The sequence below is a fragment of the Balaenoptera physalus genome, assembly GCF_965194825.1.
Source record: "Balaenoptera physalus genome assembly, chromosome: 13".
NCBI classification, from domain to species: domain Eukaryota; kingdom Metazoa; phylum Chordata; class Mammalia; order Artiodactyla; family Balaenopteridae; genus Balaenoptera; species Balaenoptera physalus.
Window position 1 is genome coordinate 88,653,836 of NC_138892.1, and position 24,924 is coordinate 88,678,759.

General features: G+C 35.1%; 1 protein-coding gene and 1 long non-coding RNA gene across 2 annotated transcripts in view; one reads left to right on the forward strand and one right to left on the reverse strand.

The window, feature by feature from the left end:
* Positions 1–24,924, forward strand: part of SOX5 (SRY-box transcription factor 5) — a 990,465-nt gene that overhangs the window by 502,735 nt on the left and 462,806 nt on the right. The window lies entirely within an intron of this gene.
* LOC309640715 overlaps positions 1–24,924 on the reverse strand; it is a 93,541-nt gene that overhangs the window by 56,557 nt on the left and 12,060 nt on the right. The window contains exon 1 of the long non-coding RNA XR_014252347.1: positions 1–24,924. This exon is cut by the window's right edge and continues 12,060 nt beyond it. This is a non-coding gene — a long non-coding RNA (uncharacterized lncRNA).

A 24,924-nucleotide genomic window follows, 5' to 3' on the forward strand; every position in this document is an offset into this window, starting at 1 on the left:
CTGCTTACCATCTGGCAGGCATCCCAGCAGTCTGGTGATCTCCTTAGTTATCCAGCAGATAGTAGAAAAACAAGAGTCCTGTGAAGATTTCACATGTTGCCATATCCCTGCCAGATGGTGATTTGTAAAACATGGACAAATTGCACTGGCTCCACTTCCCTCCTACAATCACAACAGAAACACTGTAGCAATGGTGTTTAATTTGAAAGCAACTTCAACTGAATAACTTTTAAGGTATAAACATCTGAAGATTATCATGATAAAATGTATCATTATCTCCAGAGAGCTGGTCCTTTACAAACCTGCTCTTCTGTGCATGGCTACTTCTAGGATTCTCTCTAAAAAAAAAAATCTGTGGAGGGTTGGGAAATGTCAACATCATGGGACATTTGATTACTACCTACTGATTCTTTGCCATAACATGATGTTTTCCTGTCATCTAATGATGGGCCGCAGGACTAAAAAATTATATTGACAAATTTGCCATTGAAACACGAAGAACTGAATCGGGGTAGAAGCAGGGAATCCAACTCTCTAAATGTTAATAAAACAGTAAGTAGTTTTAAAATAATATTTTCCCACTGTTTCAGTTGTTCTTTGTGGTTGCCTACACAATACTCAAATCACTGGTCAGTTTAGATGAAAAATGTCAAACAAGCGGTTTAGCATTGGGTAAACAAACTACTAGTTTGTGGTTCTAAGTTTTCAACAAGCTTTGGTCTCAAAGCATACTTGGCCAGAGAGGGATATCTTTTCAACTCTTTCATTGATTCAGAAGTCCACCTGGATCTAGCAGACAAAAACTTTCCTGATATTGATGGAAAATGATAGAAGATAACCCGCTCTTCTTCCCTGTTGGGGTAGCTAGATTTGCTTAGTAGTTTCTATTCTCTGGAGGAAGTATACTGGCCATTTCGTCCTGATGATATGGATGCAAAGTTTTTACATAACTTTTTTTTTCTTTTTTAGTGGGAGCTTTATTAAGATATACTTACATATTAATTCACCCGTTTAAAGCATACAATTCAATTACTTTTAGTGTATTCACAGAGTTATGATGATGCAAACATCATCATAATCAATTTTAGAACATTTTCATCACCCCAGAAAGAGATTCCAAATTTATTAACAGCCATTCCTCATTTGTTTCCCAAACTCCACAGCCACAGGCAACCACTAATTTACTTTCTGTCTCTGTAGAGTTGCCTATTCTGGACATTTAACTTAAATGGAATCATATAATGTGTGGTCTTTTGTGACTGGCTTCTTTCAATTAGCATAATGTTGTCAAGGTTCACCCATGTTGTGTGTCAATACTTCATCTTATTTTATACTGCCAAATAATATTCCTTTGTATGGATATACCACATTTTATTTATCCATTTATCAGTTGATGGACATCAGGGTTGTGTCTACTTTTTGTGGAAATGTGGCTATGTACATTTGGGTACAAGTTTCTGGGTGAGTATATTTTATTTTTCTTGGGCACATATAGCTAGTAGTGGAATTGCTGGGTCAGTTGGTAACTATATTTTTAAACTTCTAAAGAGCACGAGGACTGTTTTTGTTTGGAACACCTTATTCCTTGTAGGCCAGGGACATAGACTGTAGACACACTGAAAGTCTGTAATCTATAACGTTTTAATTTCTATTTCAGAATAGTGAATGGACACGGGTTTTACAATTAGACAAATCTAGAATTGAATCGCAATCTCACCACTCACAACTCTATGATCTTGGGCATATTTCTTAATCTCTCTTAAATTTCATTCCATCATCTATGAAATAAGGATAATAACACGTTTTGCCTGGAGTTTGTGTGCGTGGAACGTGATGATGTATAGAAAGCAGCTAGCACAGTGCTGATTACATGGCAACTTTCCAATAAATGTTGGGGTTTTTTTTGTTTGGTTTTTTTATTCTTACTTTTTGCTTTTGAGTTCCTGAGCTGTAGGAACAGACTTAAGGAAAAGCTTTTGGGGATAATTTAGGTGTTCAGGTGAGGGTCTTCTTGGCTGATTTATAGGGTCCTTGGAGGAAGGAATCACATTTTTATGTTTACTCTTCAGGATTATATTTAGAATTTAATAATCAGAAAACAGTAAAAAGAGTGTATACAAAACACTGTTTGCTGTAACTTTTAAGAACGTAGTGTTAAAAAATGAGACTTTATTGCAATTCTTGTGCAGGTGTGTCTACGGCATTTTAGTATTGGGGGGAAGCTTATTCCACATGTAGCCCATCTCATAAGAAATTGAAATGAGAAGGAAGTATGATTCTGAGGAATTTTTCTGTCTTTTTACTGAAATATATTTGACATATAACATTGGGTAAGTGTAAGGCCTACTGAGGAATAATTTCTAGTTAGAGTTTCAAAGTGAGACCTTTCCATAAAGACCTTTCAAATCATTTATGATTTGCAGCCACTGGGCGCTTGGCTGACCCAGTATTGGGATGTGCACTTAGTTCCATAGAGATGAGAAGGGCTTCCTGAAGGAGGTATTATAAGTCATAAACATTTAAAGTCTTGAAGATCTCTTTAGGGCTGTCTTCTTGACTTCGGCAAAACCATGCTTACGGCACACAGAACGATATGAGTGTTGAAAGATCATGAGCAAAGGGGATTTCATCATCTTTCCCAAGAACGGACTACCCATGTGAGATGATTTTCTGCATGCAGAATCTGGCCTTACTTGTAACCTAAATCCTTTTTGCTTCATTTAAATCCATTTCCACTAAATCCATTTTCCTGAGGCCAAAGTATTATTAACTAGCACAATCTGTTAAAAGAACAGGAAAATATTTATCTAGGTTAGCAGGTTTGCCCCATGTCCCCCGATCTTTTAAACTATCCCAGAGAGGTTCAGCTGGGCATAAATGGTGTGACCAGTGAAACTGAGATGTTTCCTTTCACCAGTCTTTGGGTGGTCATCCTACTGACCCCTTGAAACTCTAGAGGTATTTGAAGAAACCAAAAAAGTTTTATTCACACTTCCAAAGGGGGACGGGGAGAGGAAGGAAAGGAAAAATGTAAAAGGGCTAGGCTAGGAGATGTGGCTCAGATATATTCTTGCTTATACTTATACTGGGACACATTTTTAAACCCTTTTTTATGGTTTCAAGTTCCAAATTTAGGTATCATTAAGTGTAATGTTTTAAAATAATAAATTTTAGTGGGAAGCAGCTGCATAGCACAGGGAGATCAGCTCCCTGATCCCTGTAGGTGCTCTGTGAGCGTGGGATAGGTAGGGTGGGAGGGAGACGCAAGACGGAGGGGATACGGGGATGTATGTATACATATAGCTGATTCACTTTGTTGTACAGAAGAAACTAACACAACATTGTAAAGCAATTATACTGCAATAAAGATGTTAAAAAAATAATAAAATTAAATTAAAAAATAAAATAATAAATTTGACTTTATTAATTATATGTGTTATCACATATTGCCTATATTTTTTGTGTCAAACCAAGGAGGAATATTTGAACTCCAATAATTATTCCAATTTATATTATTAAAAACACACTACAATGATGATATCACAGATATTAATAAGCTTTTGTAAACTCTTCTCAGGGACAACTCATGCTTTCTTTTAAAAGGAAATTTGAATTTCAAGCCTAGATTTCATAGTATCATTTTAAATTGATAACATCTGAAAGGGGTTGGGGGGGGGGTCCAGGGGAGTTCCCCTTTCAGCTCTTCAGAACAGATTCTGTTTCAAGATTGCCAGAAAATTTAGACCTGCTGCAAGTTTAACTTTTGCATCACTGCTTTTTTAAAACATTCTCTCCTTGCACACTCCTTCCTTCTGATTATACTCTCCTCCCCTGCTCTTAAATGTGTCTATTACCCTCAGGCTTTGACCTTGGGCAGACTGTGAGCACAAAGTCATGTTATTTAGAGTGAAGTAACACCAGTAGTCAGGAAGGAACAATGTAGTTCAAGCCAGATAAAATAAATCTCTCATTTCCTGTCAAGGGACTGAGCCAAAAGCAATGATGAGAGACAGAGGGGGCAAACCGTGCAACTCGAAACACAGACGCTGGGGATAGACACCACCACAGGCCTCCTTTGAATACAGACAACAAAACCCAAACCAGCCAGAGTGACAGGAGACGCAGAAGAGCTACGGAATAAACCAAGACACATAAAACAGAGGGGAATCTGGGCAACTCCTGGCCACCGGAACGACTTATTTGAATTGCTTGAGTAGAGAGTCCTAAGGACAAGACTGAGACATGTGAGGGATTCCAGGGAGTTTCATAAACTTTGAAACACACCTGTGGAGCTGCCACTTTTGACTAAGACAGCTTTAGAATGAAAGACAAACATCGATCTCTGAGTCACGGTGAGCTGCCTATTAAATACGCAAATAGCCATGGGAAGGTGTTCCTGTACTCAGCAGACTGACGTAGAGATGATCACTCTTCCCATCTCTAAGAACTTTGCTTTCTGAATGACTGCAGATTTACTAAACAAGCGCCGATAGAGTGGCTGCTAGCGACCGGTGCTGTTTAAAGTTATTTCAAATATTTAATCCCTCTAATCCTTGAAACAGCACTAAGAGGAGGCACCCGTTTTACTCTTATTTTATAATTGAGATGCCTGAGGCACTGAGAGGCAAAGTGACTTACTTAGTCACATGGCTCATGAGCGATAGAACCTTGATCTGAACCCCAGTCCTGGGGGTCCAGAGTCCACTCCCTTAATTATTACACTTTGCTGAATACATAGCCGTATCCTACTAGCATGACATTTTACTAATCTTAGTTGTTTGCAAGCCCTGCTCAGATGCTTTTGAAGTCCGCTCTTTGTTTCAGTAGTACAATGCTCACGTCTGAATGCTCGTGTCAGACCGAAAAGAAATGTAAAAAATAGTGAGAGCATGCTACATTCATTAACAACGCTGAGTATTTCACTTTTGTCCGAAGCTCTTCCAAGATGGTAAGGGACTGAGAGTTCGTGCATTCATTTGTCCCATCAACAAATGCTCATTATTGAGTGTTTACTACATGTTAGGCACTCTGGTGGGTGACGGAACAGTCTCCTGCTGACACAGAATCAATCCAGGATGCATTTTAGATCCAATCTGGTACAGGGTATACTGTATAAGGAATCTTTATGAAGACAGCAAAATTCTTAAAGATGAATACTAGTTTATATTTGGAGATAGGAATTTTTTTAGGATGTAATATCATTTAACCTTTTGAATCAAACATTTAGAAACTATCGCATGGAGATGAAAGCATTCCTTAAGACTGTGCACCAAAAGACTCTGCCCACGTAGTGCCAAAATGACAGTGGACATGCATACTTCAGAAAAAGCATGCCTCATTGTGAGGATGTTTCTAAAACTTAATTTGTAGTCTTCTGTAATCCTCCTTGCACCTCCTAGACTAGAAAAAGTAGCAGTGTTTTGGCTCGAAATATACACTGTGCATAGTTCTCTTGTGGCACATAACATGTTATATTATACTTAGATGCAGCAGTATTATACTTACCTGCTAAACTAAGCTTCCTGAGTGGGGTATTGTATTCTTCATCTTTGTGTTCCACTGCCTGTTGTAGTGTCTGGAATTTAGAAGTTACTCAGTATATGACTGTTACATGAATGGATGAATACATTTTGCATACACACATAAATCAGAGGCATGCACACAACCTTTATATGTGTAGTATTATGCAAATCATGGATGGTTCAAGACAAATTGTACTATTAAAGGCAATGATTATTCCTTTTATAAAATAATAACCGTAATAATATAATAGATAATTTATTTGAATATTTACTATAGAAGGCCTAGTAACACCTGCTTCTATGTTTTTAGCATGGGTTGTTTAATTTAATCCTCACCCTAATTATATGAAGCATGTACATGCTTTGTTTTAAGGTCAAATTGAAAATGACCATAAGTGATGGACCCTTTTACTTTAAGTATTTTATAATTAAATTTATTCTGTTACTATTACTAGTGGAAAAGACTCAGGAAAATAAAATAATCTTAATTTCCCTCCCCCTTTCTAAGAAATAATAAAATAGTCCCAGTTCAAGAGGTAACTATAGCTCGCATTTATATTTTTGGGAGTAATTCCATAAAAATTTCCATATCCTCAGAGAAGAAAACTCAGGCAGATGAGGAAAGGTTTTGCTCGGGCACTGCATGCTTGTATGAGGAAACTTGTGCATTGTTAGGGTATATAAAACACAGAGATGCCCCATAATAGATTTGGTGGACACTTGCCTTAACCCTTGGAGAAATTCAGGAAGAAAACTGTATCAGACCAATTGGACATATGTGGGTGGAGAAAATTGCTCCAGCTCTGTCATGCTTGAATTTGAATTAGAAAGATGCCTTTAATAGAAGTTGAACTTTATTTTAAAAGGTAGGCCTTTATATCTATCTTATGTTTATTATCCTGTTCGTATATGATGCCTACACAAAATACAAAATATTTTAACAAAATGAGAAAATTAATTCAGACATTCAGATATTTTGTTTCTTGGTGTCCTTAATACTTGCACATACAGGTACGCCATAAATACTGGCTAGTCTTTTGCTTTCCGATATTTATTGACCTTTTTACCTCTCTGCTTTGTCTTCTGTTGACAGAAAAAGGGACTTTTGCTTAATCTAACCCAGGATGTTTCCTTTAAACAAAAACAAGTACTTCCTTTCTACAGGAAATTTATGAACCAGAAAGTCTGTGGAGACAATTCATCTCTTCTTTAGGTAGTTTGCAACACAGTGTGAACCTAAGGTCGGCTTAGGCTTTGGTGGGGAATAATATCAATTATTTTTATATGCCCCAACTTGGGCTATCTGTTCCCGTCTCGCCTCTACTAATATTCATATTTAAGATATGACAATTAAACTAACATATTCTTGGAGAAACATGTATGCTGAAGGTTCTGTGTGATTCACAAAAGCAGAAAAATGAAATCATTGAGAAGCAAGGAATGACTAACACCAATACTGACTGTATTGTAACCATGAGTAAAAGATGAAACTCAAAAACTATTCTCTGTATGGACTGAAAATGATAATGAAAATTCATATCTATTGGTGGATTTCTTTACCTTTCCTCATGAGGAAACACCCATGAAATCAGGTATCATGATCCAAACAGTTAATAGGAAATATATTTAATGCAACATAAAACTAAAATTGTAGAATTCATTGCTGCTATCACTGAAGCAAAGGGCACAGTAAGTGTTTTTAAAAAAGGGTCAATCATTTTTATGAATATGGAGAATATTGTAATTACATTATCTCGAAACTTTAAGAGATTCCAGTCAATCACACTTCAGAACAGATCAATAGCTTGGTCAGGAAGAAATATTTCTGTATTTTGTTGGTATAGCACACTTGACATATTATTGATCTCTAGATTCTATTATTGGGCAATATTCAAGATGAGATTCCAGGTTAGGATAAAAATTATACAACTTGTTTTATCAATTTTAACTGCTTTATTACTGCCTTGTATACATGATACTTTAAAGGTACATACTGATATTATTATGCAAAAATTAATGCATAATTATTAGAACCAACAATACCAAGGCTTCCTAAAACTTGTATTCTTTGTTTATATGCATGTCTTTAATCCTTTATTTTTGTAATAAAAATCTAATGTTTATCTAGTTCTACATTAACTTTTTGGTAACATTTGAAGACATATTAAAGAGTGTTAAATGTAGTGTTTTGGTTAATCACTGTAAAATACAGGTAAAGTGCTCAGTACTTTGTCTTGTGCATGGTAGATGCACAAACAAACAACTTTAATGATTGATTTGGGGCTTTTACAAAAGGACTTAGTATTATTTAATGTGTACTTAATGTTCATTTTTAAATGCAGTTTAAAACAACCCAATTACAACTTATTATTAACCAATATATTAAATAAGGCAAGTCTCACCCAAATTTATTAGTTTGCTACTTATCACAAGAACATTCTCAAATTTAGAGGTGGTATTTTTAAAAATTCCTGATTATTTCTTTATAGCCAGATACAGAAATTGTTATCTAATGCTGTTATCTAAGTTTCACTTAGGCATTTTGATGTTTCTTGAGCTTGGGGAGAAATTTTTTGTTCCACCTGTGTTTTAATTTTTATAAGGCTCTTTCAATATTTTGTTCACCATTCAGCTCCCCTCATGTGAACGGTTTGGAAATGATTTTTATTTTTTCTTGCAGTTATAAATTCAGAAGAGGAGCCCAACTTTGATAAAGAGATAAAATGAATGGTTTAAGGACTTTAACATATGTGGTTATGGTATTCTATTTTATATAGATACAGTCTTTAATGAAAAGAACTCCAAATACTTCAATGTCCTCATAAGATTCATTTTATAACTGACAGTATTTGTTAAGCCCCAGATTGATTCCTCTCTCTGCCTTCTCAATCCAAGAATTTGTCATTTTTCTTGCACATGGTATCACTAGTAAGCAGTTCTGTGGAACTTGTAATTTCTGTATCCTCATCTTGACAAACATGTTTAATGTTTATAATAGAGGGACCAAAGGTGTACACATATCTAAGATAAGTTTCACTCAGTTTACAAGTATTCAGTGAGGCTTATGACAAACAAAGGTCTTCTATAGGATTCAGAAGGCAGAGGAAGCCCCCTTACTGATCCCCCAGGACCATCAAAACTGATCTTTGAGATTGTTCAGCTCTGGTGTCTCTGGTCCCCTTTTTAGAAAACAAAGTTTTCCTAGATGTCCAGATTTTCTAGTTTCAGAAATAGTAGTATATTTTGATTACTGATGAGAGGGAATATTCTTTAATTTAGTTATACTTAATTAAAATATGCTTGGGGTTCTTTATAAAGGTTTTTCCCCCAATCACAAGGTAATCCAAACAGTTAAAGGAATTTTTAATAAGCATTGCAGACATATAGCTCAAGTAAATATTTAATATTTGTAGGGAAACATCAAAAACATTTACATTTTTCAATTATCAGAGAAAATTCATGCAGATTATGAGCAATTAAAGTGCATAATGTCTTGTGACAGTGTAATAGCAATATTGCTACAATTATTTGCTTCCTACCATGAGCAAGTATTTACTAGGGATTTATGTGTGGTAGATTTGTGACCATTTTTACTTGACTAAATTTCATCACAAACCATTTTACAGTTTAGAAAGTGAAAACTCAGAGTTGTAAAGTAATGTGTTCCTGGTCACACAGTGAGAAAGTTAGGACTCTGGGTATTCTCAACTCTAATTTCTGTTCATTTGTCTAACTGCTAAAGAAATAATATTTAGAAGTAAATTTTTTTTCTACATGCTGGTCCTTTGAATTTATCTCAAAATATTTCCAAAATTCTGTATTGAACACCACTGTATATTCACCACAGTCCTAGGTTTCATACATACATGACACAGAAATCGTGTCCCATCTTCCTGGGAAAATAATGCTAACATAATTGAACCAGGACGAGCCTGTCTGAGCACATCGGCATGAATTTAATTTTTATTTTTAAAAAGTTGATATGTATACCTGGTTTCCATAATAAGATTAAAATCAGCAAAGTTAGGAAATAAGTGTTCACTTCTATATCTGCATAGTTTGGCTTCCTACAGGACTGAGCCACTTCCGACTGGACACAATAGGTGATTGATAAAAGTTTCTTGATTAAATGAATAGCTTTTCCTTGGTTAAGTTTTTAATTCAGTATGTTTAATACATTATTCTCCTTATATTTCTGTATTAGAAAACATCTGAGAGATTTCAAAGGAGTAGGGGAAATTAATATGTATATGTTGTAGGATTTGGATAAAATTTTTACTGATATAGAAATGCTGAGATTGTTCTGTCATCATTATACCTCAAAAAATATTTTACCATTTTTGCAGCCACTTGAGCTTTAACTACCTTAAGTGTATATGTTTTGCCTTTTATTATTAAATATGAACCATATCAGATTTAACATACAAGTGAGCATATTTCAATTGACTTTTATGGTTAGAACAATGTTACAGAGTTTTTTGTTTCTATAATCAATGAACTTAAGAGTAGCCCTCTGCATCTAACTCATCTCCATATTATCTATCCAGTGTTGACTTGAGCGAGACCTTGAACAGTCACCACTACACAATATACTTTAAAGTTTTAAAAGCTATTTGTTTTGGCTTGTTTTAGTCTAGCAATTGAGAAATTATTTAGTCATAGCCGATCTTACTTACACACAGGAAAAAAACATCAAATCATCATCTCTTTTTGAATCTCTGTGTTTTTTCGGAAGGCTTCATTACTTCTGGGGATATAAGTGACTCATATGTGTTGGGAAAACTCACAGTTTCCATGATTGCTCACATTTTTTGACTTTAATATTTACCATTAGAAATGACATTTTATCCTGCCAAGGATATGGGAAAGGGGTCGAGCTCCAGAATTCTCTTTCCTAATAAAACTGTGATTAGATAGACTATGCAATAAATACAGGTTTTGGGGTTTTTTTTTTCTTTTTTTTTTCTTTCGTTGATGCTAGGAATCAGAAGAAAATGTAATAAGTAAACTAGTTTTAAAAAGCAGTGATAATTGTGAGAATAACAATTTCTAATTTTTAATTAGGATGTCCACATAGAAATCATAGGGAACTCTGCAACTTAGTTGAGGCTGATGTGATACACATCTGTAAACAGGACTGAGGCCTTGTAAATATTGATGAAAGTATTACAGCTTAGAAAGAAGAATCAGAAATAGCAGGCCAACTGATTTCCATTCATTTTCTATCACATACCACTCAAGAGTGAATAGTACAATATTGAATTATTTTTGATTGGGCTTCAAATCTAAAATATGTAATTTCCCGCCATGGGTAGCAGATAAAAACATCTTCTTTTTAAATCTTCCTTTACTTGAATTATATTGGGCTTTACCTGGATCTCTTTTTACTCCTTTGCAAAAATACAAAGCAAAGAGGCGGTTGAAGTTCCCATTATGTCAATAGGCCTCAAGAATGTGGCAATATTTGGTTGTGTAATTAATTTGTTTCACAAAAGGAAGAGCCCTCCTTAGGATTTTTGGAGCTGACACTTCAACTACGCAAACCTAGTCACATGGCACGGGACTGTGGTGAAATCCTGCTCTCTGGGTCACTGGGAATCACAGCAGAGTGATTCCCTCTTGACCCTTGGTTTCTAGAGTTGGTATTGTCACAGCTCCAGAAGGTAACAGGAAATCCTGGGTGCGATGGATATTCAGGACCACTGAATTCCATGTCCCTGCCACTGACAGAGCTTCCTGGGAACTCAAGGCACATGTTTTGCTCTGAAGAAACCTCCACATCCACATGGTTTCTGGATGAAAGAAAGGTTTATTTGGTGCCTCAGTTATCTCTATCTTCCTCTATTAATTTTGGTAGGGTTTTATTTTTGCTTTTAGAAACTATATGATTAAAGCTCTCTAAACGTAAAGAAAATATACAGAATAGTTTTGTCATATTTTAAATCTCCATTTCTACTCTTTTCTCCTTTGGATCTCTTTTTAGGGAAGGGGGAATGAGTAGCTTCAGAAAGCATCCTAAAAGTATTTACAGCATCATGCATGATTCTTTATACATTTAACTGTCAGGTTTGGGCTACTACTTTTATCACCGTTCGGTGTAACAATTTGCAGTAGACCTAGTAATACTAGCGTTAAATGTACATTTAAAACTATAGCACGTAATGCCACTAAAGTGGAGAAGTAGTGTTGGAAACTACTAGACAGACACCAATTAGTCTCTATTTTGAGGAAATATTTGAATGAAAGTGAACAAATAATTCTTGTAACTATAGATATGTATAAGTGCACATTCATGAGCTGTAACATCTTTTCGTAAAATTTTATATTTAACTTTGGAATAGAAATATGTTTGCCTGGAATATTTTGAACTTTTTAAGCTGAATATCACTTAATGATATATTTCATCGTATATGTCTCACTGCCTTTTTTATTTGCCAGCCTCCTTGACGCTCCCCCAGTATAATAACTATGATCATATATGGAAAAATTTTAAGTCAACATGGGGATAAGGTGGCTCTCTCTTTTTTTTAAGTCACTTAGCTCTTTTAGCTGTAGTTGACTCACAGCAAGTTTCTATCCCAATTCACAGAATTATTGATTAATGTCATGAAATATCGTTACCATCCATAAATGGGAGTTCCTCTTGTACCATCAATGACAATGCCAAGAAACAGACTTCAGGATGGTTCATTTCTAGGTATTCAGCCTATCCACTTTATCAGGGTTCACTCTTTTACTATCTATATATCTGCTCTATGTATGTGTATATATGTTATTTATTGGAATTGTCTTAAGTGCATACTTGAATAGCTTGCAAGGGTCAAAGAGAGTTCAAATGATAGAAAAATGGCTTGTTATTTTCTCCCTCCCCCTCCCCCCATCACTAATGCTAACTGACGGAGAGCGCAAGGCAACGTCCTTCATTTGGAGGGTGTGAATGCCATTCTTGTGAAATACTGTAAATAGTAATTCACAAGAGGGTGACTTTTTTATTGCTTTTACATTGATAACATGCCTTGTGAAGACCTACAGTTATTCTGCTGAATTTAAGAAAGATAAGAATGGAATGTGTGTGCTAATTTAAACATCTGTACATACCATAAAAGAATCCTTTATGATCAGGAAATCAGGTCCTTTTAGATGTTTACCAATATTAAATAACTTTTAAAGTTGTTATCCAGTATGTGAATACTTTATTACTTTCCTCAGTTTTTCCTCCCACACTGCCTTTCTGAAGTATTGAGAGAAGGGCTGTGATCCTAATATAGCCCTTATGATCATAATCCCCAAATCTACAGTTTATAAAAATGAATTTGAATCCCATCTAGAAGCAGTATGACTTGTCACAGCAGCATGAGACTGCAGAGCAAACCACAAGGACTGAGAGTCGATGTCGACCAAAATAGGGGTGCAGCCATGGTGTAGTCAATTTGCAAACAGCTTATTATTCAGCTTGATGAAAACATAATGCCCACATGTAAAGGTTGCTGGTGAACATAAAAATTACAGAGTGATTCACTTCTCAAGGGCAGTACCAGAGCAACACCAGCCAGCTACCTTGCAGATGAACCCTGTGTACCTTCACGGTGTTTGGTGTAAGGTACAGTAGAAGCATTTGAGGATTTGAATGCCAAAAGCTGTTAAGTCAGTGTAGTGTTGGAATGTTTAATGACATTAATTATCATTTATACATGGACCTACTCCTCCTTAAGGCCCAGGAGGCAGTGACTCACTGGGTTGCCATTAACTGTCATTATTGCTAGTAAAGTCAACTTCCTATTCCTAAAAATAAGGAAAAAAATTAATGGTGAAAAACACTTCATTCTCTAATACGGCGTTTGTGTTGCTAACTAACTTATTCTGTATTTTAGAATTCTGTTGGCATTTTGAAATGTAGATGAATCTCAATATTTTTATAACTACAGTTAAAGCCTTTTTTAAAAAAATCTTAAAAAAAGATTTTAAGATGTGTGTGTAATTTTTCCTTTCCCTAGGGTTTCCCTGGTATGGAAAACAAACAAACAAACAGACAAACAAAAACTTGCAAAAGATCTGCAGAGGAGTTTTGTTTTTGTTTTAAATTGATCATTTCTGAGGGACAGAGGTCAGTTTGGAAGGATAGCCACCTAGAGATAGAAGCAAACGGCTAGCCAGTTCAGGGCAGAACTTTCTCCAGTCTGAGAATTTGGCACTGTATAGTGAAACGGTTCATATTTTCTAACGAATGAGGGACAAGCCGTAGGATAAATAGTTGTAGAAATTGAAGTTGCATAAAGTTAAAATATGTTCAATTATACATAGTGAGGGAGATGCTTTTCTTTCTTTCATTAAGAAATTATTTATATATAAGGGCCAGTGAGTTGAAGGACGGTGATTTATTTTTTTGACCTAAGATATTTATTACATTTTCTTTATGGTCACTATTCCTGGTGTGATATCATTTAGTTTTGGTTTCTGATAAAAGAAAAAATATTTCCATAGTTTTCTTCTATGCTGTTTCTTTGTTGCTTTATTTCTTTGTTTTAAGGATGCTACTTGGTTTGCCTTATACGTTGTAATAGCTTCTAATGATCCATTAGAAAAGCCAGTTTTTATTTCTGATTTTGAGTTTTTATTTGTAAATATTTATTTGTAACTGTTAATGGTTACAGGGGTTCGTGTACGGACTATGTGTATATAAGAGTGTACGATAGGCTGAAATGCAAACTGCGGTTGTTATCAGTGGTTAGCATTTACCGAGTAACTGCATATTCTAAAAGCAGAATTGGTGAAATGAAAAAGTAGATGACATTAGGATAAGATATAGGTACAAGTTGCCAAAAGTAATTGTTTTTTACCCTCAGAGTCACTGAGAATCTTCTCACAAAGGCTATTACTGCTGTCATAGAGTATTTACTGAGAACTCATAGTTTGCTAGGTACAGAAAAAAAGCATCGGACAGAAGGAACCGTGATTTCAGACAGAAATGTAAAACAGGATTTGGGAGACTTTAAGCTTCCATCGTCAGGAGACGCTGGGGTTTAGCATTCTGTTTCATGTGGAGACCCGCAGTTAACATGGTCCTTGTTGAAACTTAAAACAGCTCTATTAGGAGCTTGATTGAGAAGTGGGGGAAGAGGCATAGAGTAAACAAAAGTGTGCGTTTTCAAGACAGCCTAATTGTATACGGTACATTTGCTTCCGCAGTTCCTTCTAATCCGTCAAATAGTAAAACACACAAGTTTATTCTATTAAAGTAGATAAAACTGTTAGGTAAGTAGAATACGTGGACCAAAAGGGGAAAAGGCATCTGTTTAACAATTCTCTATTGTTCAAAGGATCACAGAAGTACTGTTGCCTGCCTGTCGCATTCAATCAAGTTGGGTAAAATGCTGCTTTGGAGAAAAGGAAGGAGGAAACTGAAAGTATTTGCTTACACCTTTTTTCAAAAATTCCTCCGAGTGGTGGTGATGAGAGTCCCAGGGGCAGGGGAGAATTCGGGTTTGTGAAGTGAAAGAGCTATTGGCTCCCCCTCACCCCCATTCCTGTCTTTTACTTTGGTCCTGCCCAGGAAAGCTGCACGCAGTCGGAACTAATTGTAACTCACTCAGGAAAGTCTTCATTAGCACCACCACACATGGTTACCAGATGTGCCGAAAGGCAAGGCCAGGGAGACGAGGGCTGAGGCATCCAGGGAGCGGAGAGAAACAAGTAGCTTCATTTGAAAACTTAATAATCTGCCTTTTGTTTCCCAGTGTATTGTGTTCGAGAAATGGGAGAGAAGGGAGTTTGGGAAGATGAAATGCCTTCTTATTCACTCATTCTCTGGAAGCTGAATGGAATTCTTTGTCTTCTTCCAAAGATCAAAACTTTTTGTGACTGTCAGTGTGTTGGGAATGTTTTACTTTCTCCATCAGAAATGAAAAGTACCTGGATTATCAAAGCAGTCATGTTTTTCTCATGGCTGAGATTGATAGTCCTAAATTAGGGGTCTTTGAATAGAGAGAGTGGACTTAGAAAAAATGTTAATGACACGTAAAAAACTGTCTTCAGATTACAGTTCCAACTAAGCATCATTGAAAACAAGAGAACAGGGTTTTTCTCATCTCATCGTTCCTAACCCTGATCCAAGTCAGGAGTAGAGTGGGGTGGCATTATGTCTTCTTTTGTACAAACTGTGCTAATTTTTGGCAGTAAAGAGTACTAATTGCAGACCCCTGAGATTAAATATTTTATTTGCACTACTTATGGGTATATTCCCTGGAAGTTTGGATTTATTCCTACCCACTGTGCTCCACAAGAGATTAATTGAAATCACAGAATTTCTGCTGTTTCTGAAAATGTATTCACCATCTTCTCACTTAACTTATACCGCTAGCTATAGACATAGATTATTTTGGAAGGCCAGTAACAACTACCCTATCTAGATGAAACCTCTCATTCTCAAAATGGAACCTTTTGACACTGCAGGAAATTATGACAGTAAAAAAATGATACCGTGATTTGGATTCTCATAAAAAGCAGAGAAACTTATTTATTTATTTATTTATTTAGTGCCTGGATTGACATATTTTTTTTAAAATTTCATTTGCAATGATCCTGGAGTTTCAAAGTAATTTTAAAAATTAGACATCAAAAATGTCAAATAAATGAGTTGTAAAAATCTTGAATTCTGCAACTGAAAATTTTAAGACTGGCTAGGTATTTTACTAGCAATTTTAGGACAAGCCATTTTGGGTGATGCTTTTATCCCTTACATTCCTAATCCTGCAGTAGAATCATAAAGACACCTGGAAAAAACATATAGCAAGTTAAAAGAGAAAAGTTGCTTCTACTGGTCTTGGAAGAACATGGTGTAGATTCATTTCATTTTTAGATAAAAGACCCAGTGGTTATTAACCTATTGGGGGTCATGGAACCATTTGAAATTGTGATGAAATCTGTGGACCTTCTTCTCACAAATGTACTTATACACAGATTTTTAATGTAATTTAAGACTTTCCAAAATCCACTTCCAGTTTGAGATCTCCAGTTTAGAGCCTTCCAGTACTTCCCCCCACCCCCCCCAAAAATACCCACAAAGTTCAAGTGTTACAAAGTGTGAATTATATGACCTGTTCTATTTAGTCCTAATAAGTGGTAGAGGAGAGTAGTCTGAAGGAAATTTCATTGAAAATGAAATGTTCTTCACCAACATGTTTAGTTTCTACTCTTAAAAGAGATGCATCTATATTTACTTTCCTTAGTTAAGTTTTAACTTTCTTTCAGATAGTAATCATACCTTCTTTTTCACTTAGACTTCCCAAAGAGCTTAGTATAGCTTTACCCACGCAGTACTTACCTGGCATGGTCTGACGGAATGAATGAATGAATGAATGAGTTAATTTTAAGGTTCACTTGTTGGTAACTTCTATAGTTAACAGCAGAAAATGCTACCGTACTAATTAAATTTGCTATGAAAATGTTACCTATAATTTTAGTTTTTATAACTGAACAAGAAAAATATATTCAATCTTAAATTTTTGGTGTATTATATATCAAAGCCTTACTGTAACAATAAATTAGTGGTCAATTCTGGCTGATTTTATTATAGGTAAAATTACAAAAAATACTGGTATTTTCAGGAAATAAGCTATTTTAAGTGGTATTTAAAAATGCAGATTTTAGTAGATGTCGTGTTAGATTAGTATATGACAAAAACTAATATTTATAATGATATCTTTTTTTTTTTTTCGGCACATGAATACTTTAGCTTAGGCCAATGTGAAGTGTTTCATTGCTTAGAAATACTAACAGCATTTTACATAACTTCTTAGTTTCCCATTGAATATTTGCCCTGTTATCATCCTTCTAAAACATGGATTTGACCCTATGCTTAAAATCACTTTTGGTATCCTGAGTCCCTTATGGATAAAATTGGGAAGTCACAGCTGTCACCATAGTTATTTATTAGTAACCCCTGCCTCGGCTTTTGCGGTTCTCCCCACACTGTAATCTCCAACCGTACTGTGTAACTCTTTTTTTCTTTTGTATGCTGTGTGCGCGTGATTCTCGTTCTTCAAGATGTGTGAAAATGAGGCATTACGTAATATTTTCATGGATTAATATAGTCAGAATGCTGAGCTAATAATTTATAAATGATTTTTAAGAAGACTAGTGCATAATTGGTAAGTTAGAAACTAGCATATATAAGAACATCATAGTCTGAGAAGAATACTTTGGTTACTGAGCTATGCAAAAATGACTACTATTCGTTTTTTATGGGGTTGACATAACACAGCCACACGTGGACGCTAGAGGCAGACTGGCCCAGTTCACTCCCAGGCGCCTTCCTTTAGTCACCCTGTGATGGAGCATGGGATTTCACCCCTCTGGGCTTCAGTTTCCCATCAGTAAAACAAGGGTTAGAACAACACCTACCTTGAGCATTGTTATAAGAATTAAATGTATTGATACATAGAAAGCAGTTAGAACCAAGCCTGGCACATATGAAGTGCTGCACTGATGTGATGAATGTGAGCTATCGATGTTTCGCAATTCTTTAATTAAACAGAGAGATCCAAAAATACCTTATGAAACAATGTTAAAAAATGGATTGTCCTCCTATTAAAAAAATTTTATCTTTAAACTACTATATTTTGAATTTTTAGGGCTTCTTTCCTAATTCATTCTTCATTCAGGAACATTAAAAAAGCATAAGAACTTAGAAGAGAAAAAAATATTAGAAGACAATGGTCAACATTTAAAAACATATAAATGCAAAAATATCAATCCAATTAAAGAAGTATTCACTGGTCTGGCAAAGCTAAGGCGAAATGGAGTTGTATCTAAAAATAAAAAGGTTGGGAATGTTTTGGCTCTTGGTAGCTATTTCATTGAGTACATTTAACTGTGGTATAAACTGATGGGGCGATCTCTCAATTTTAAAGTGATTATCAGCAGTTGCTAAGCAATATCGAAAATAGAAAACAATGTAAATTTGCTATTAAAAATGTCATCACTGTGTGGGAAAAACTACTTTTTAGAATTTCTTGCTGTGTCTCTGTATAGGAGTATATTAAGTCATTATTTCTCATAAAAGTAAAATATGGTTATTTATTTCTGAAATAAATTGGTTCTGCTTCTAAGTAGCACCAACTTATTTGTTGACTTAGGTCCTTAACATTCTTGTGTTTGGGTAAAATGTCTTTTCTCTTTATTTGTTTTTAGAAAAAAATAAAAAGTATATTTTAAACTCACTAAATAATATTAAATAGATGTTTGCTGCTAATTAGTGTATGGTTTGAATTGTAATTATGTCATCCAAAGGGACTTTATAAATATAGTCTAGTTAAAATGTGATTCAATCTTCCATCATTCACAGAGGCATACATTCATTATTATTCATTTAGTGCTCTCTGATTTGAGCTCTAAATGTAATCCAAGAAAAGATGGAGGGATTTTACTTTTATTGTTATGATTTAATATAGCAGATCCCTTAGTTATCATCCTGTACTAATCCAGGGATTGTTACAACTTCTTAGAGTCTGTTATTTGATTTTTAAATCAGTCTGTTTATCATACCAGCAGAGCAGCATGTAAATTCAAGAGGTTAGAGGAAGATACCCCATCTCATTACAAGACAATCAGCATATATTTTTTCTACTGTCCAAATTTTAGTTTAACTTGAGATGAACCTTCGTTTCAGCTCTTTGATATATTACTACTTTAAAACTCTTATCCATGGCTTCTGTTAATCTAAATTATAAAGAAACTACCAACTTCATTTATCCAACCATCTTTATTAAGTCTGTGTTGTGTGACAGGCACTGTGCTAAATGCCAGGAATTTTGCACTGAATAGGACAGTTATGATCTGCCCTGAGAGATCTTAACAGACTAGAAGAAAACACGGTCACTAAAAAAGTACTATTATTATGAAAGTGTTGGCCGCTACCAAAGTTTTGACTTCACAGAGTGCTCAAGAGCAAAGGCAGCCAGGGAAACCCATCTCACTCCCAAACCCTGGAAGTCATAGAATAGCATTTTCTAAGGCTCAGAAGCCAGAGAAAGCACGATGAAGTCAAGGAACTGCAAGGTGAGAAATACGGGATAGCAGAGAGAATGTTGAACAAGCAGTTAACAGGGACCAGCCTGGGGAGGCCCCTGGAAGCTTGTTTAAAAATGTTGGACTTTTCTTAGACTTGTGGTAGTGATGGAAAGTTTGATGTGATTGGATTTGCATTTTTTTTTCCTCTCTTTTTTTTTTTCCTTGTTGGTTATCTATTTTAAATATAGCAGTGTGTACATGTCAATCCCAAACTCCCTAACTATCCCTCCCCGGCACCCTTCCCCCATGGTAACCATAAGTTCGTTCTCTAAGTCTGTGAGTCTGTTTCTGTTTTGTAAATAAGTTCATTTGTATCATTTCTTTTTAGATTCTGCATATAAGCGATATCATATGATGTTCCTCTCTCTCTGTCTGACTTTTACTTCACTCAGTATGACAATCTCCAGGTCCATCCATGTTGCTGCAGATGCCTTTATTTCATTCTTTTTAATGACTGAGTAATATTCCATTGTATATATGTACTACAACTTCTTTATCCATTCCTCTGTCGATGGACATTTAGGTTGCTTCCATGTCTTGGCTATTGTAAACAGAGCTACAATGAACATTGGGGTGCATGTATCCTTTCGGACCATGTTTTTCTCTGGATTTGCATTTTTAAGAGATGAGTTTAGATGTGGGGTGGAGGATATGTTGGAGGGAAATGAGATTAGAGAGGGAGAGAAATGAGTAGCCTGCGATAGAGGTCCAGAGAGAGATCATGATAACCTAAAGTTAAAGGCAGAGCCAAGTTCTCATATTGGGGGACTTGAGGGCAAGAAGGTGACTTTGGTGGAAGAGTGGGCACATGAAGAAGGGGCTTCCATATAAGGGCCTCTGTATATGTCCCAGTCTTGCTTTCACATGGCCCTCCTTATGACTTTTCATCTTGGTCTTAGAATATACCATGTTTTATTACCTTTAGGTAACTACTTGAATAACCTTTCAACAGAAAGGACACTGCTTCTGGAAATCATGTTGAAGGGAAGTTACCATCCATCGATCAACCTCTTGTCTTGCTATGCTTCTGCTCATAGTAGAGTGATACGACAATGGAGTCAAACTTGAGAGCTATTTAGGAGGACAGATTAATATGACCTAATCATTTGCTGTATATTGGGGATTATTCCTAAATTTCTAGCTTTGGAGTTTCAGTGAATGGTGACGTTGTTTAGAAAACATTGAGGAGAGGCAGAAGGAGGTAATGAATTTAATTTTAAACATGTCGAACTTTAGATGCCTGCAAGACATCCACAGGAAGATGTGGAAGGCAGTAGAATATGGTGGTCTGGAGTTGAGAGAGCAGATTTGAGGGTTCTTTTCACATAAATGGTGCTTAAAAGCATGGGAGTAAATAACACATGAAGCAAATGAAGTGTAAAATCATGAGGAATTTCAAATTTTAAGAGTCTGGAATCGCAGAAGCCAAAAGAGACATTGTTTTGAGGAAGTAGGAGTATTCAGTAGGGATAGATGTGCCGTGGAATTAAGCAAGCAAAGGAATTTGTGAATCAGTGTCTGCTAGTTTTGTCAATATGAATGAAGAGTTTCAGTAGATTAGAAGGGGCTGAATAGTGAATCCGAGGCCATTTTGAGATGTTTTGCTAGGAAAAATTCATGTTAAGCAATGAGACTGTAACTATACCAATATGATACGAAGCTTTGTGGGTTCACCTGGCTTTCAAATTAACTTTTAAAAGTTTGCCTATGTATAAATCTTTCTTAAATGCTTCTTTGCCACTGTACCGTGGGGTTTTATATTTATATTCACAATCTCTGCACAGTCCTTGGAGCCTGATATGAGTTTGTGATGGCGATACACTATTCCCTTGGTGCCTTTTTCTTCTCCTGAGTGGATGAGATTACATTAACTCTGTTGCAGATGTGCAGTGGAGAATTTTAAAGAAATCTTTGCATGCAATTTCACAGCCATAGCCGAAGTTACCAGCTCCTCTGTAGTCAAGGCTTCACCAGTTCTAGCCACAGTACTAATAGGGATTTCCCCAGCCACTAGTTAATTATAATCGATGATTTTTTTTAAAAAGATTTTTTTCTCAGATTTCTCTCTTTTGAGATAAGAAATCTTTATACTCAGAACATCTCATACAGAGTTGGAGAAACTCTTTGCACGTTAAAATTATGTCATCTTCTGTAGTCGAGGAAGTATCATTGAAACCTTTACTCCCATGGTTAACCTGTCAAAATCATTTCCTTTAGGAAGCAACTGCCAAGGCTAACTTTAGTTTTCCTTTGCTTTTTTTTTTTTTTCCCCACTATGTTTACTCTAAATATCAAGAGGCATTTTGCTTTCTTCTTACTACTTTTTAAGAGTGTAGCTATGTTGAATCTGGCTATTCAAAAAAAAAGTTAAGCCGTACTGGATATGTTCAGATTCTGAGATTTTATTTACATACAGTAATCCAGTCTATTATAGGAATGTGGATTAGAAAGAAAATCTGGTCTCCAGGAGCTAATTGTTAAGTATACAGAGTTCCTATGTTTATTATTCTATTCCTGCAAATCGTAATATTCACCTTAGTGAGAGCCAGCTCACTTTTCTGATTCATTTGAGAAGAAAATTGGATGGCCACAGATGAGTATTGTTATTTATTCCATGGAATTTTTTTTTTCAGTAATTACAGTCACTGGTATTTTTTTAAGTGTGCTATTTTATTCTGTGAATAATTTTGAAAGCTTCTTTTGGTATTTTACCATCTCCCACTTGTTTATTAGCTGTCAGCTAATTTTGGGATTTGAGGGGAATATTTTACTCTTCCCTGTAATAAGCATTAGGTACCACTAGATAGGAGTAGAGAGTCTCTACAGCCCAAGAAGGACTCATATGTCTGTGAATATTTAAAGACCACACGAGTCACTTTTGTCTGTATCTAAAATAATATTTTCTTTGGGAAAACTGCTGGCAAATTTATTGTGTTAAAAAGTAGATATGGAGCTGTTTAAGCAAGAGAACCAGAGTTGAACTAGTATCTTTCAATTCTTTCTCTCTAGATTGGATTCTTTTTATTGTTTATGTAACCTTCAGACCTTTTGTATGAGTTTAGAAAAATAGGTTTTTTTCCATTAGAGACAACTGAGTTTACCATGGCCTCGGATTCCTGGCTGCCACACTCTTTAGGTTACAATCTGTGTAGTCCTATCTTTCCATTTCTCATTCGAGTGTTATCCTTTAAGTATAAAGCCTCATCCTCTCCAACTTTGCCCAGATCCCCTCTATTCCAGAGGTTTCTGGGGTTTTTTTTTCTTTTTCTTTTCCCTGTCTTTCTTTTTTTTTTTTATATTTTGTACCCTAATAAAAAGATAGTTAACATTTAAAAAATATTTTCCACAGGTTTCTTTACATGATTAATAAAGAATTTTTTTAAGTAACTACAAACTTAAAATTCAGTAAATGGAGGGATTTTAGTAACCACATTTTTAATATACATACAGGTTATCATGTTCAGAGAAATCATTTCTGGATTTCCCTATTTGAGAGAGAAATTCCGTGTGGATTACCAATCTTACTCTACTTTGCTCAGTGAAAATCTAAGTGCTTAAAATTCGGCTTTATAATCTTTTTTAATTAGGTCAAATGAAATTCTGAACACTCAGAGTTACAGATTGGTTATCTTATGGAGATTAAGCATTACAGTCCTTTTTAATGCGTTCTGTCCAACCCTAACACATTATGGAGCCCTTTCACTTGTTACTCTGGCAACATCTGTGAGTATAATAATTTGGAATTAATGTTTGAAAATTATTACACATATTTAGAAATGTCTGAAATGTAGTCAAATTTAGTCAGCTCAACTTGTTTTGACGCAAAATATTCATCTTGAGCAAATGCCTATGAATTCTCATACTTTCTGAATTCTGGTGGTTATTTTTAAGTTATAGTACTTACTTTTCATAACTGTCATATAGCTGTTACTTAAGAGGTTAAATCTAAATGGATTTGTATTGTTCTAAAATTTGGTTTGGTTTTGGTTAATATGTGTGATACAGCACAATGTAGATGGAAATAGACTCTATGATTTCATTGTCTTAATATAAAATTAACTTGATATCTTGATTGAGTGAATGAGATACACTTTATAATATATCAAAAGAAATTGTTTTGTAGTTAAAACAAAGTAGATTCCTGTAGATTCTATTAGAATTAGAATCTATTAGAATCTATTCTAGTAGATTCTATTTTATACAGCGTATAAAATAGAAGTCTGCCATCTTGGAAAGCATAATTAGTTCATTCAAACCATTATACTTCATTACAATTATATTCCAAAATGCTGAAGTGATAATGTACTTCTTTGTATTCTAATACTTAGTAAAATTAAAGAATATTCTCACAGTACTTATCTTAGTTTAAATTAGCTTCTGACATGAGGGAATCTGGCTAAACGCTTATTACAAAGTCACAATATTTTAAGAAAAGCATAGCAGGATGGTTAAAACCTAACATTTTGGATTTCAGAAACATGGGTTTACCACTTACTTATGTAAACCCAGGGCAATTTACATATTAGCCTAAATCACAATTTCCTTACATGTCAAAAAATAATGAAAGCACCTTGAGGGCAGGGATTATATCTGTTTTATTCATTGCTATATTCACAGTGCCTGGCACATAGCAAGCACTCAATAAATATTGAATGAATTAACAAATGGATACCTGTACCTCATGGCTCTTGTAAAGATTTGGTTAAAAATAAATATTTAAAAATTAAAATAAATAAATAAATACATGTATATATAGTTGAGTGTATGATATATTTAATTGCTCAACTAATGGAAGTTATTTTATGATTCTTCCATGTCAACTCTAAGGATAAGTATTTTAAATGACCCCAAATGTAGGACTGTTTTTGCCAATGTCAAAATTAAGTAAAAGAAGTAGTCAGGGTTAGCAATTAATTTGGTTGTTTATTTTGTTGAGTATAATTTGAAATCATGTTTACAAATCATCTAAAACAGTCAACAAGTTCTGTACTGAGATAAATTTTCCTCCTCCAAATCAGACGCCGTAAGACTTAAAATGTCTACAAGATAATTGTACATTGTATATCTGGGATTTGGACAGCTTTTCTGGATTTCAGACTAATATGAAAAATTTAACATTCATCCAATTTCTGAGGTTTGTCTTAACTATGCAGATCAAGTAATCGTGCTTTTCAGAAAGGAAATGAAGTGGCTTTAAGAGAAACTTGAAGAATAATCCTCAAAAAGCTCTTGATGCAGCTGTTCTATCATGTGTAACAAACATCTGAATTTGCTTCCTGAATGTGCTCATTATTTGATAGCTGCATGTCACATAAGGAACATAGCTTGCATGAAT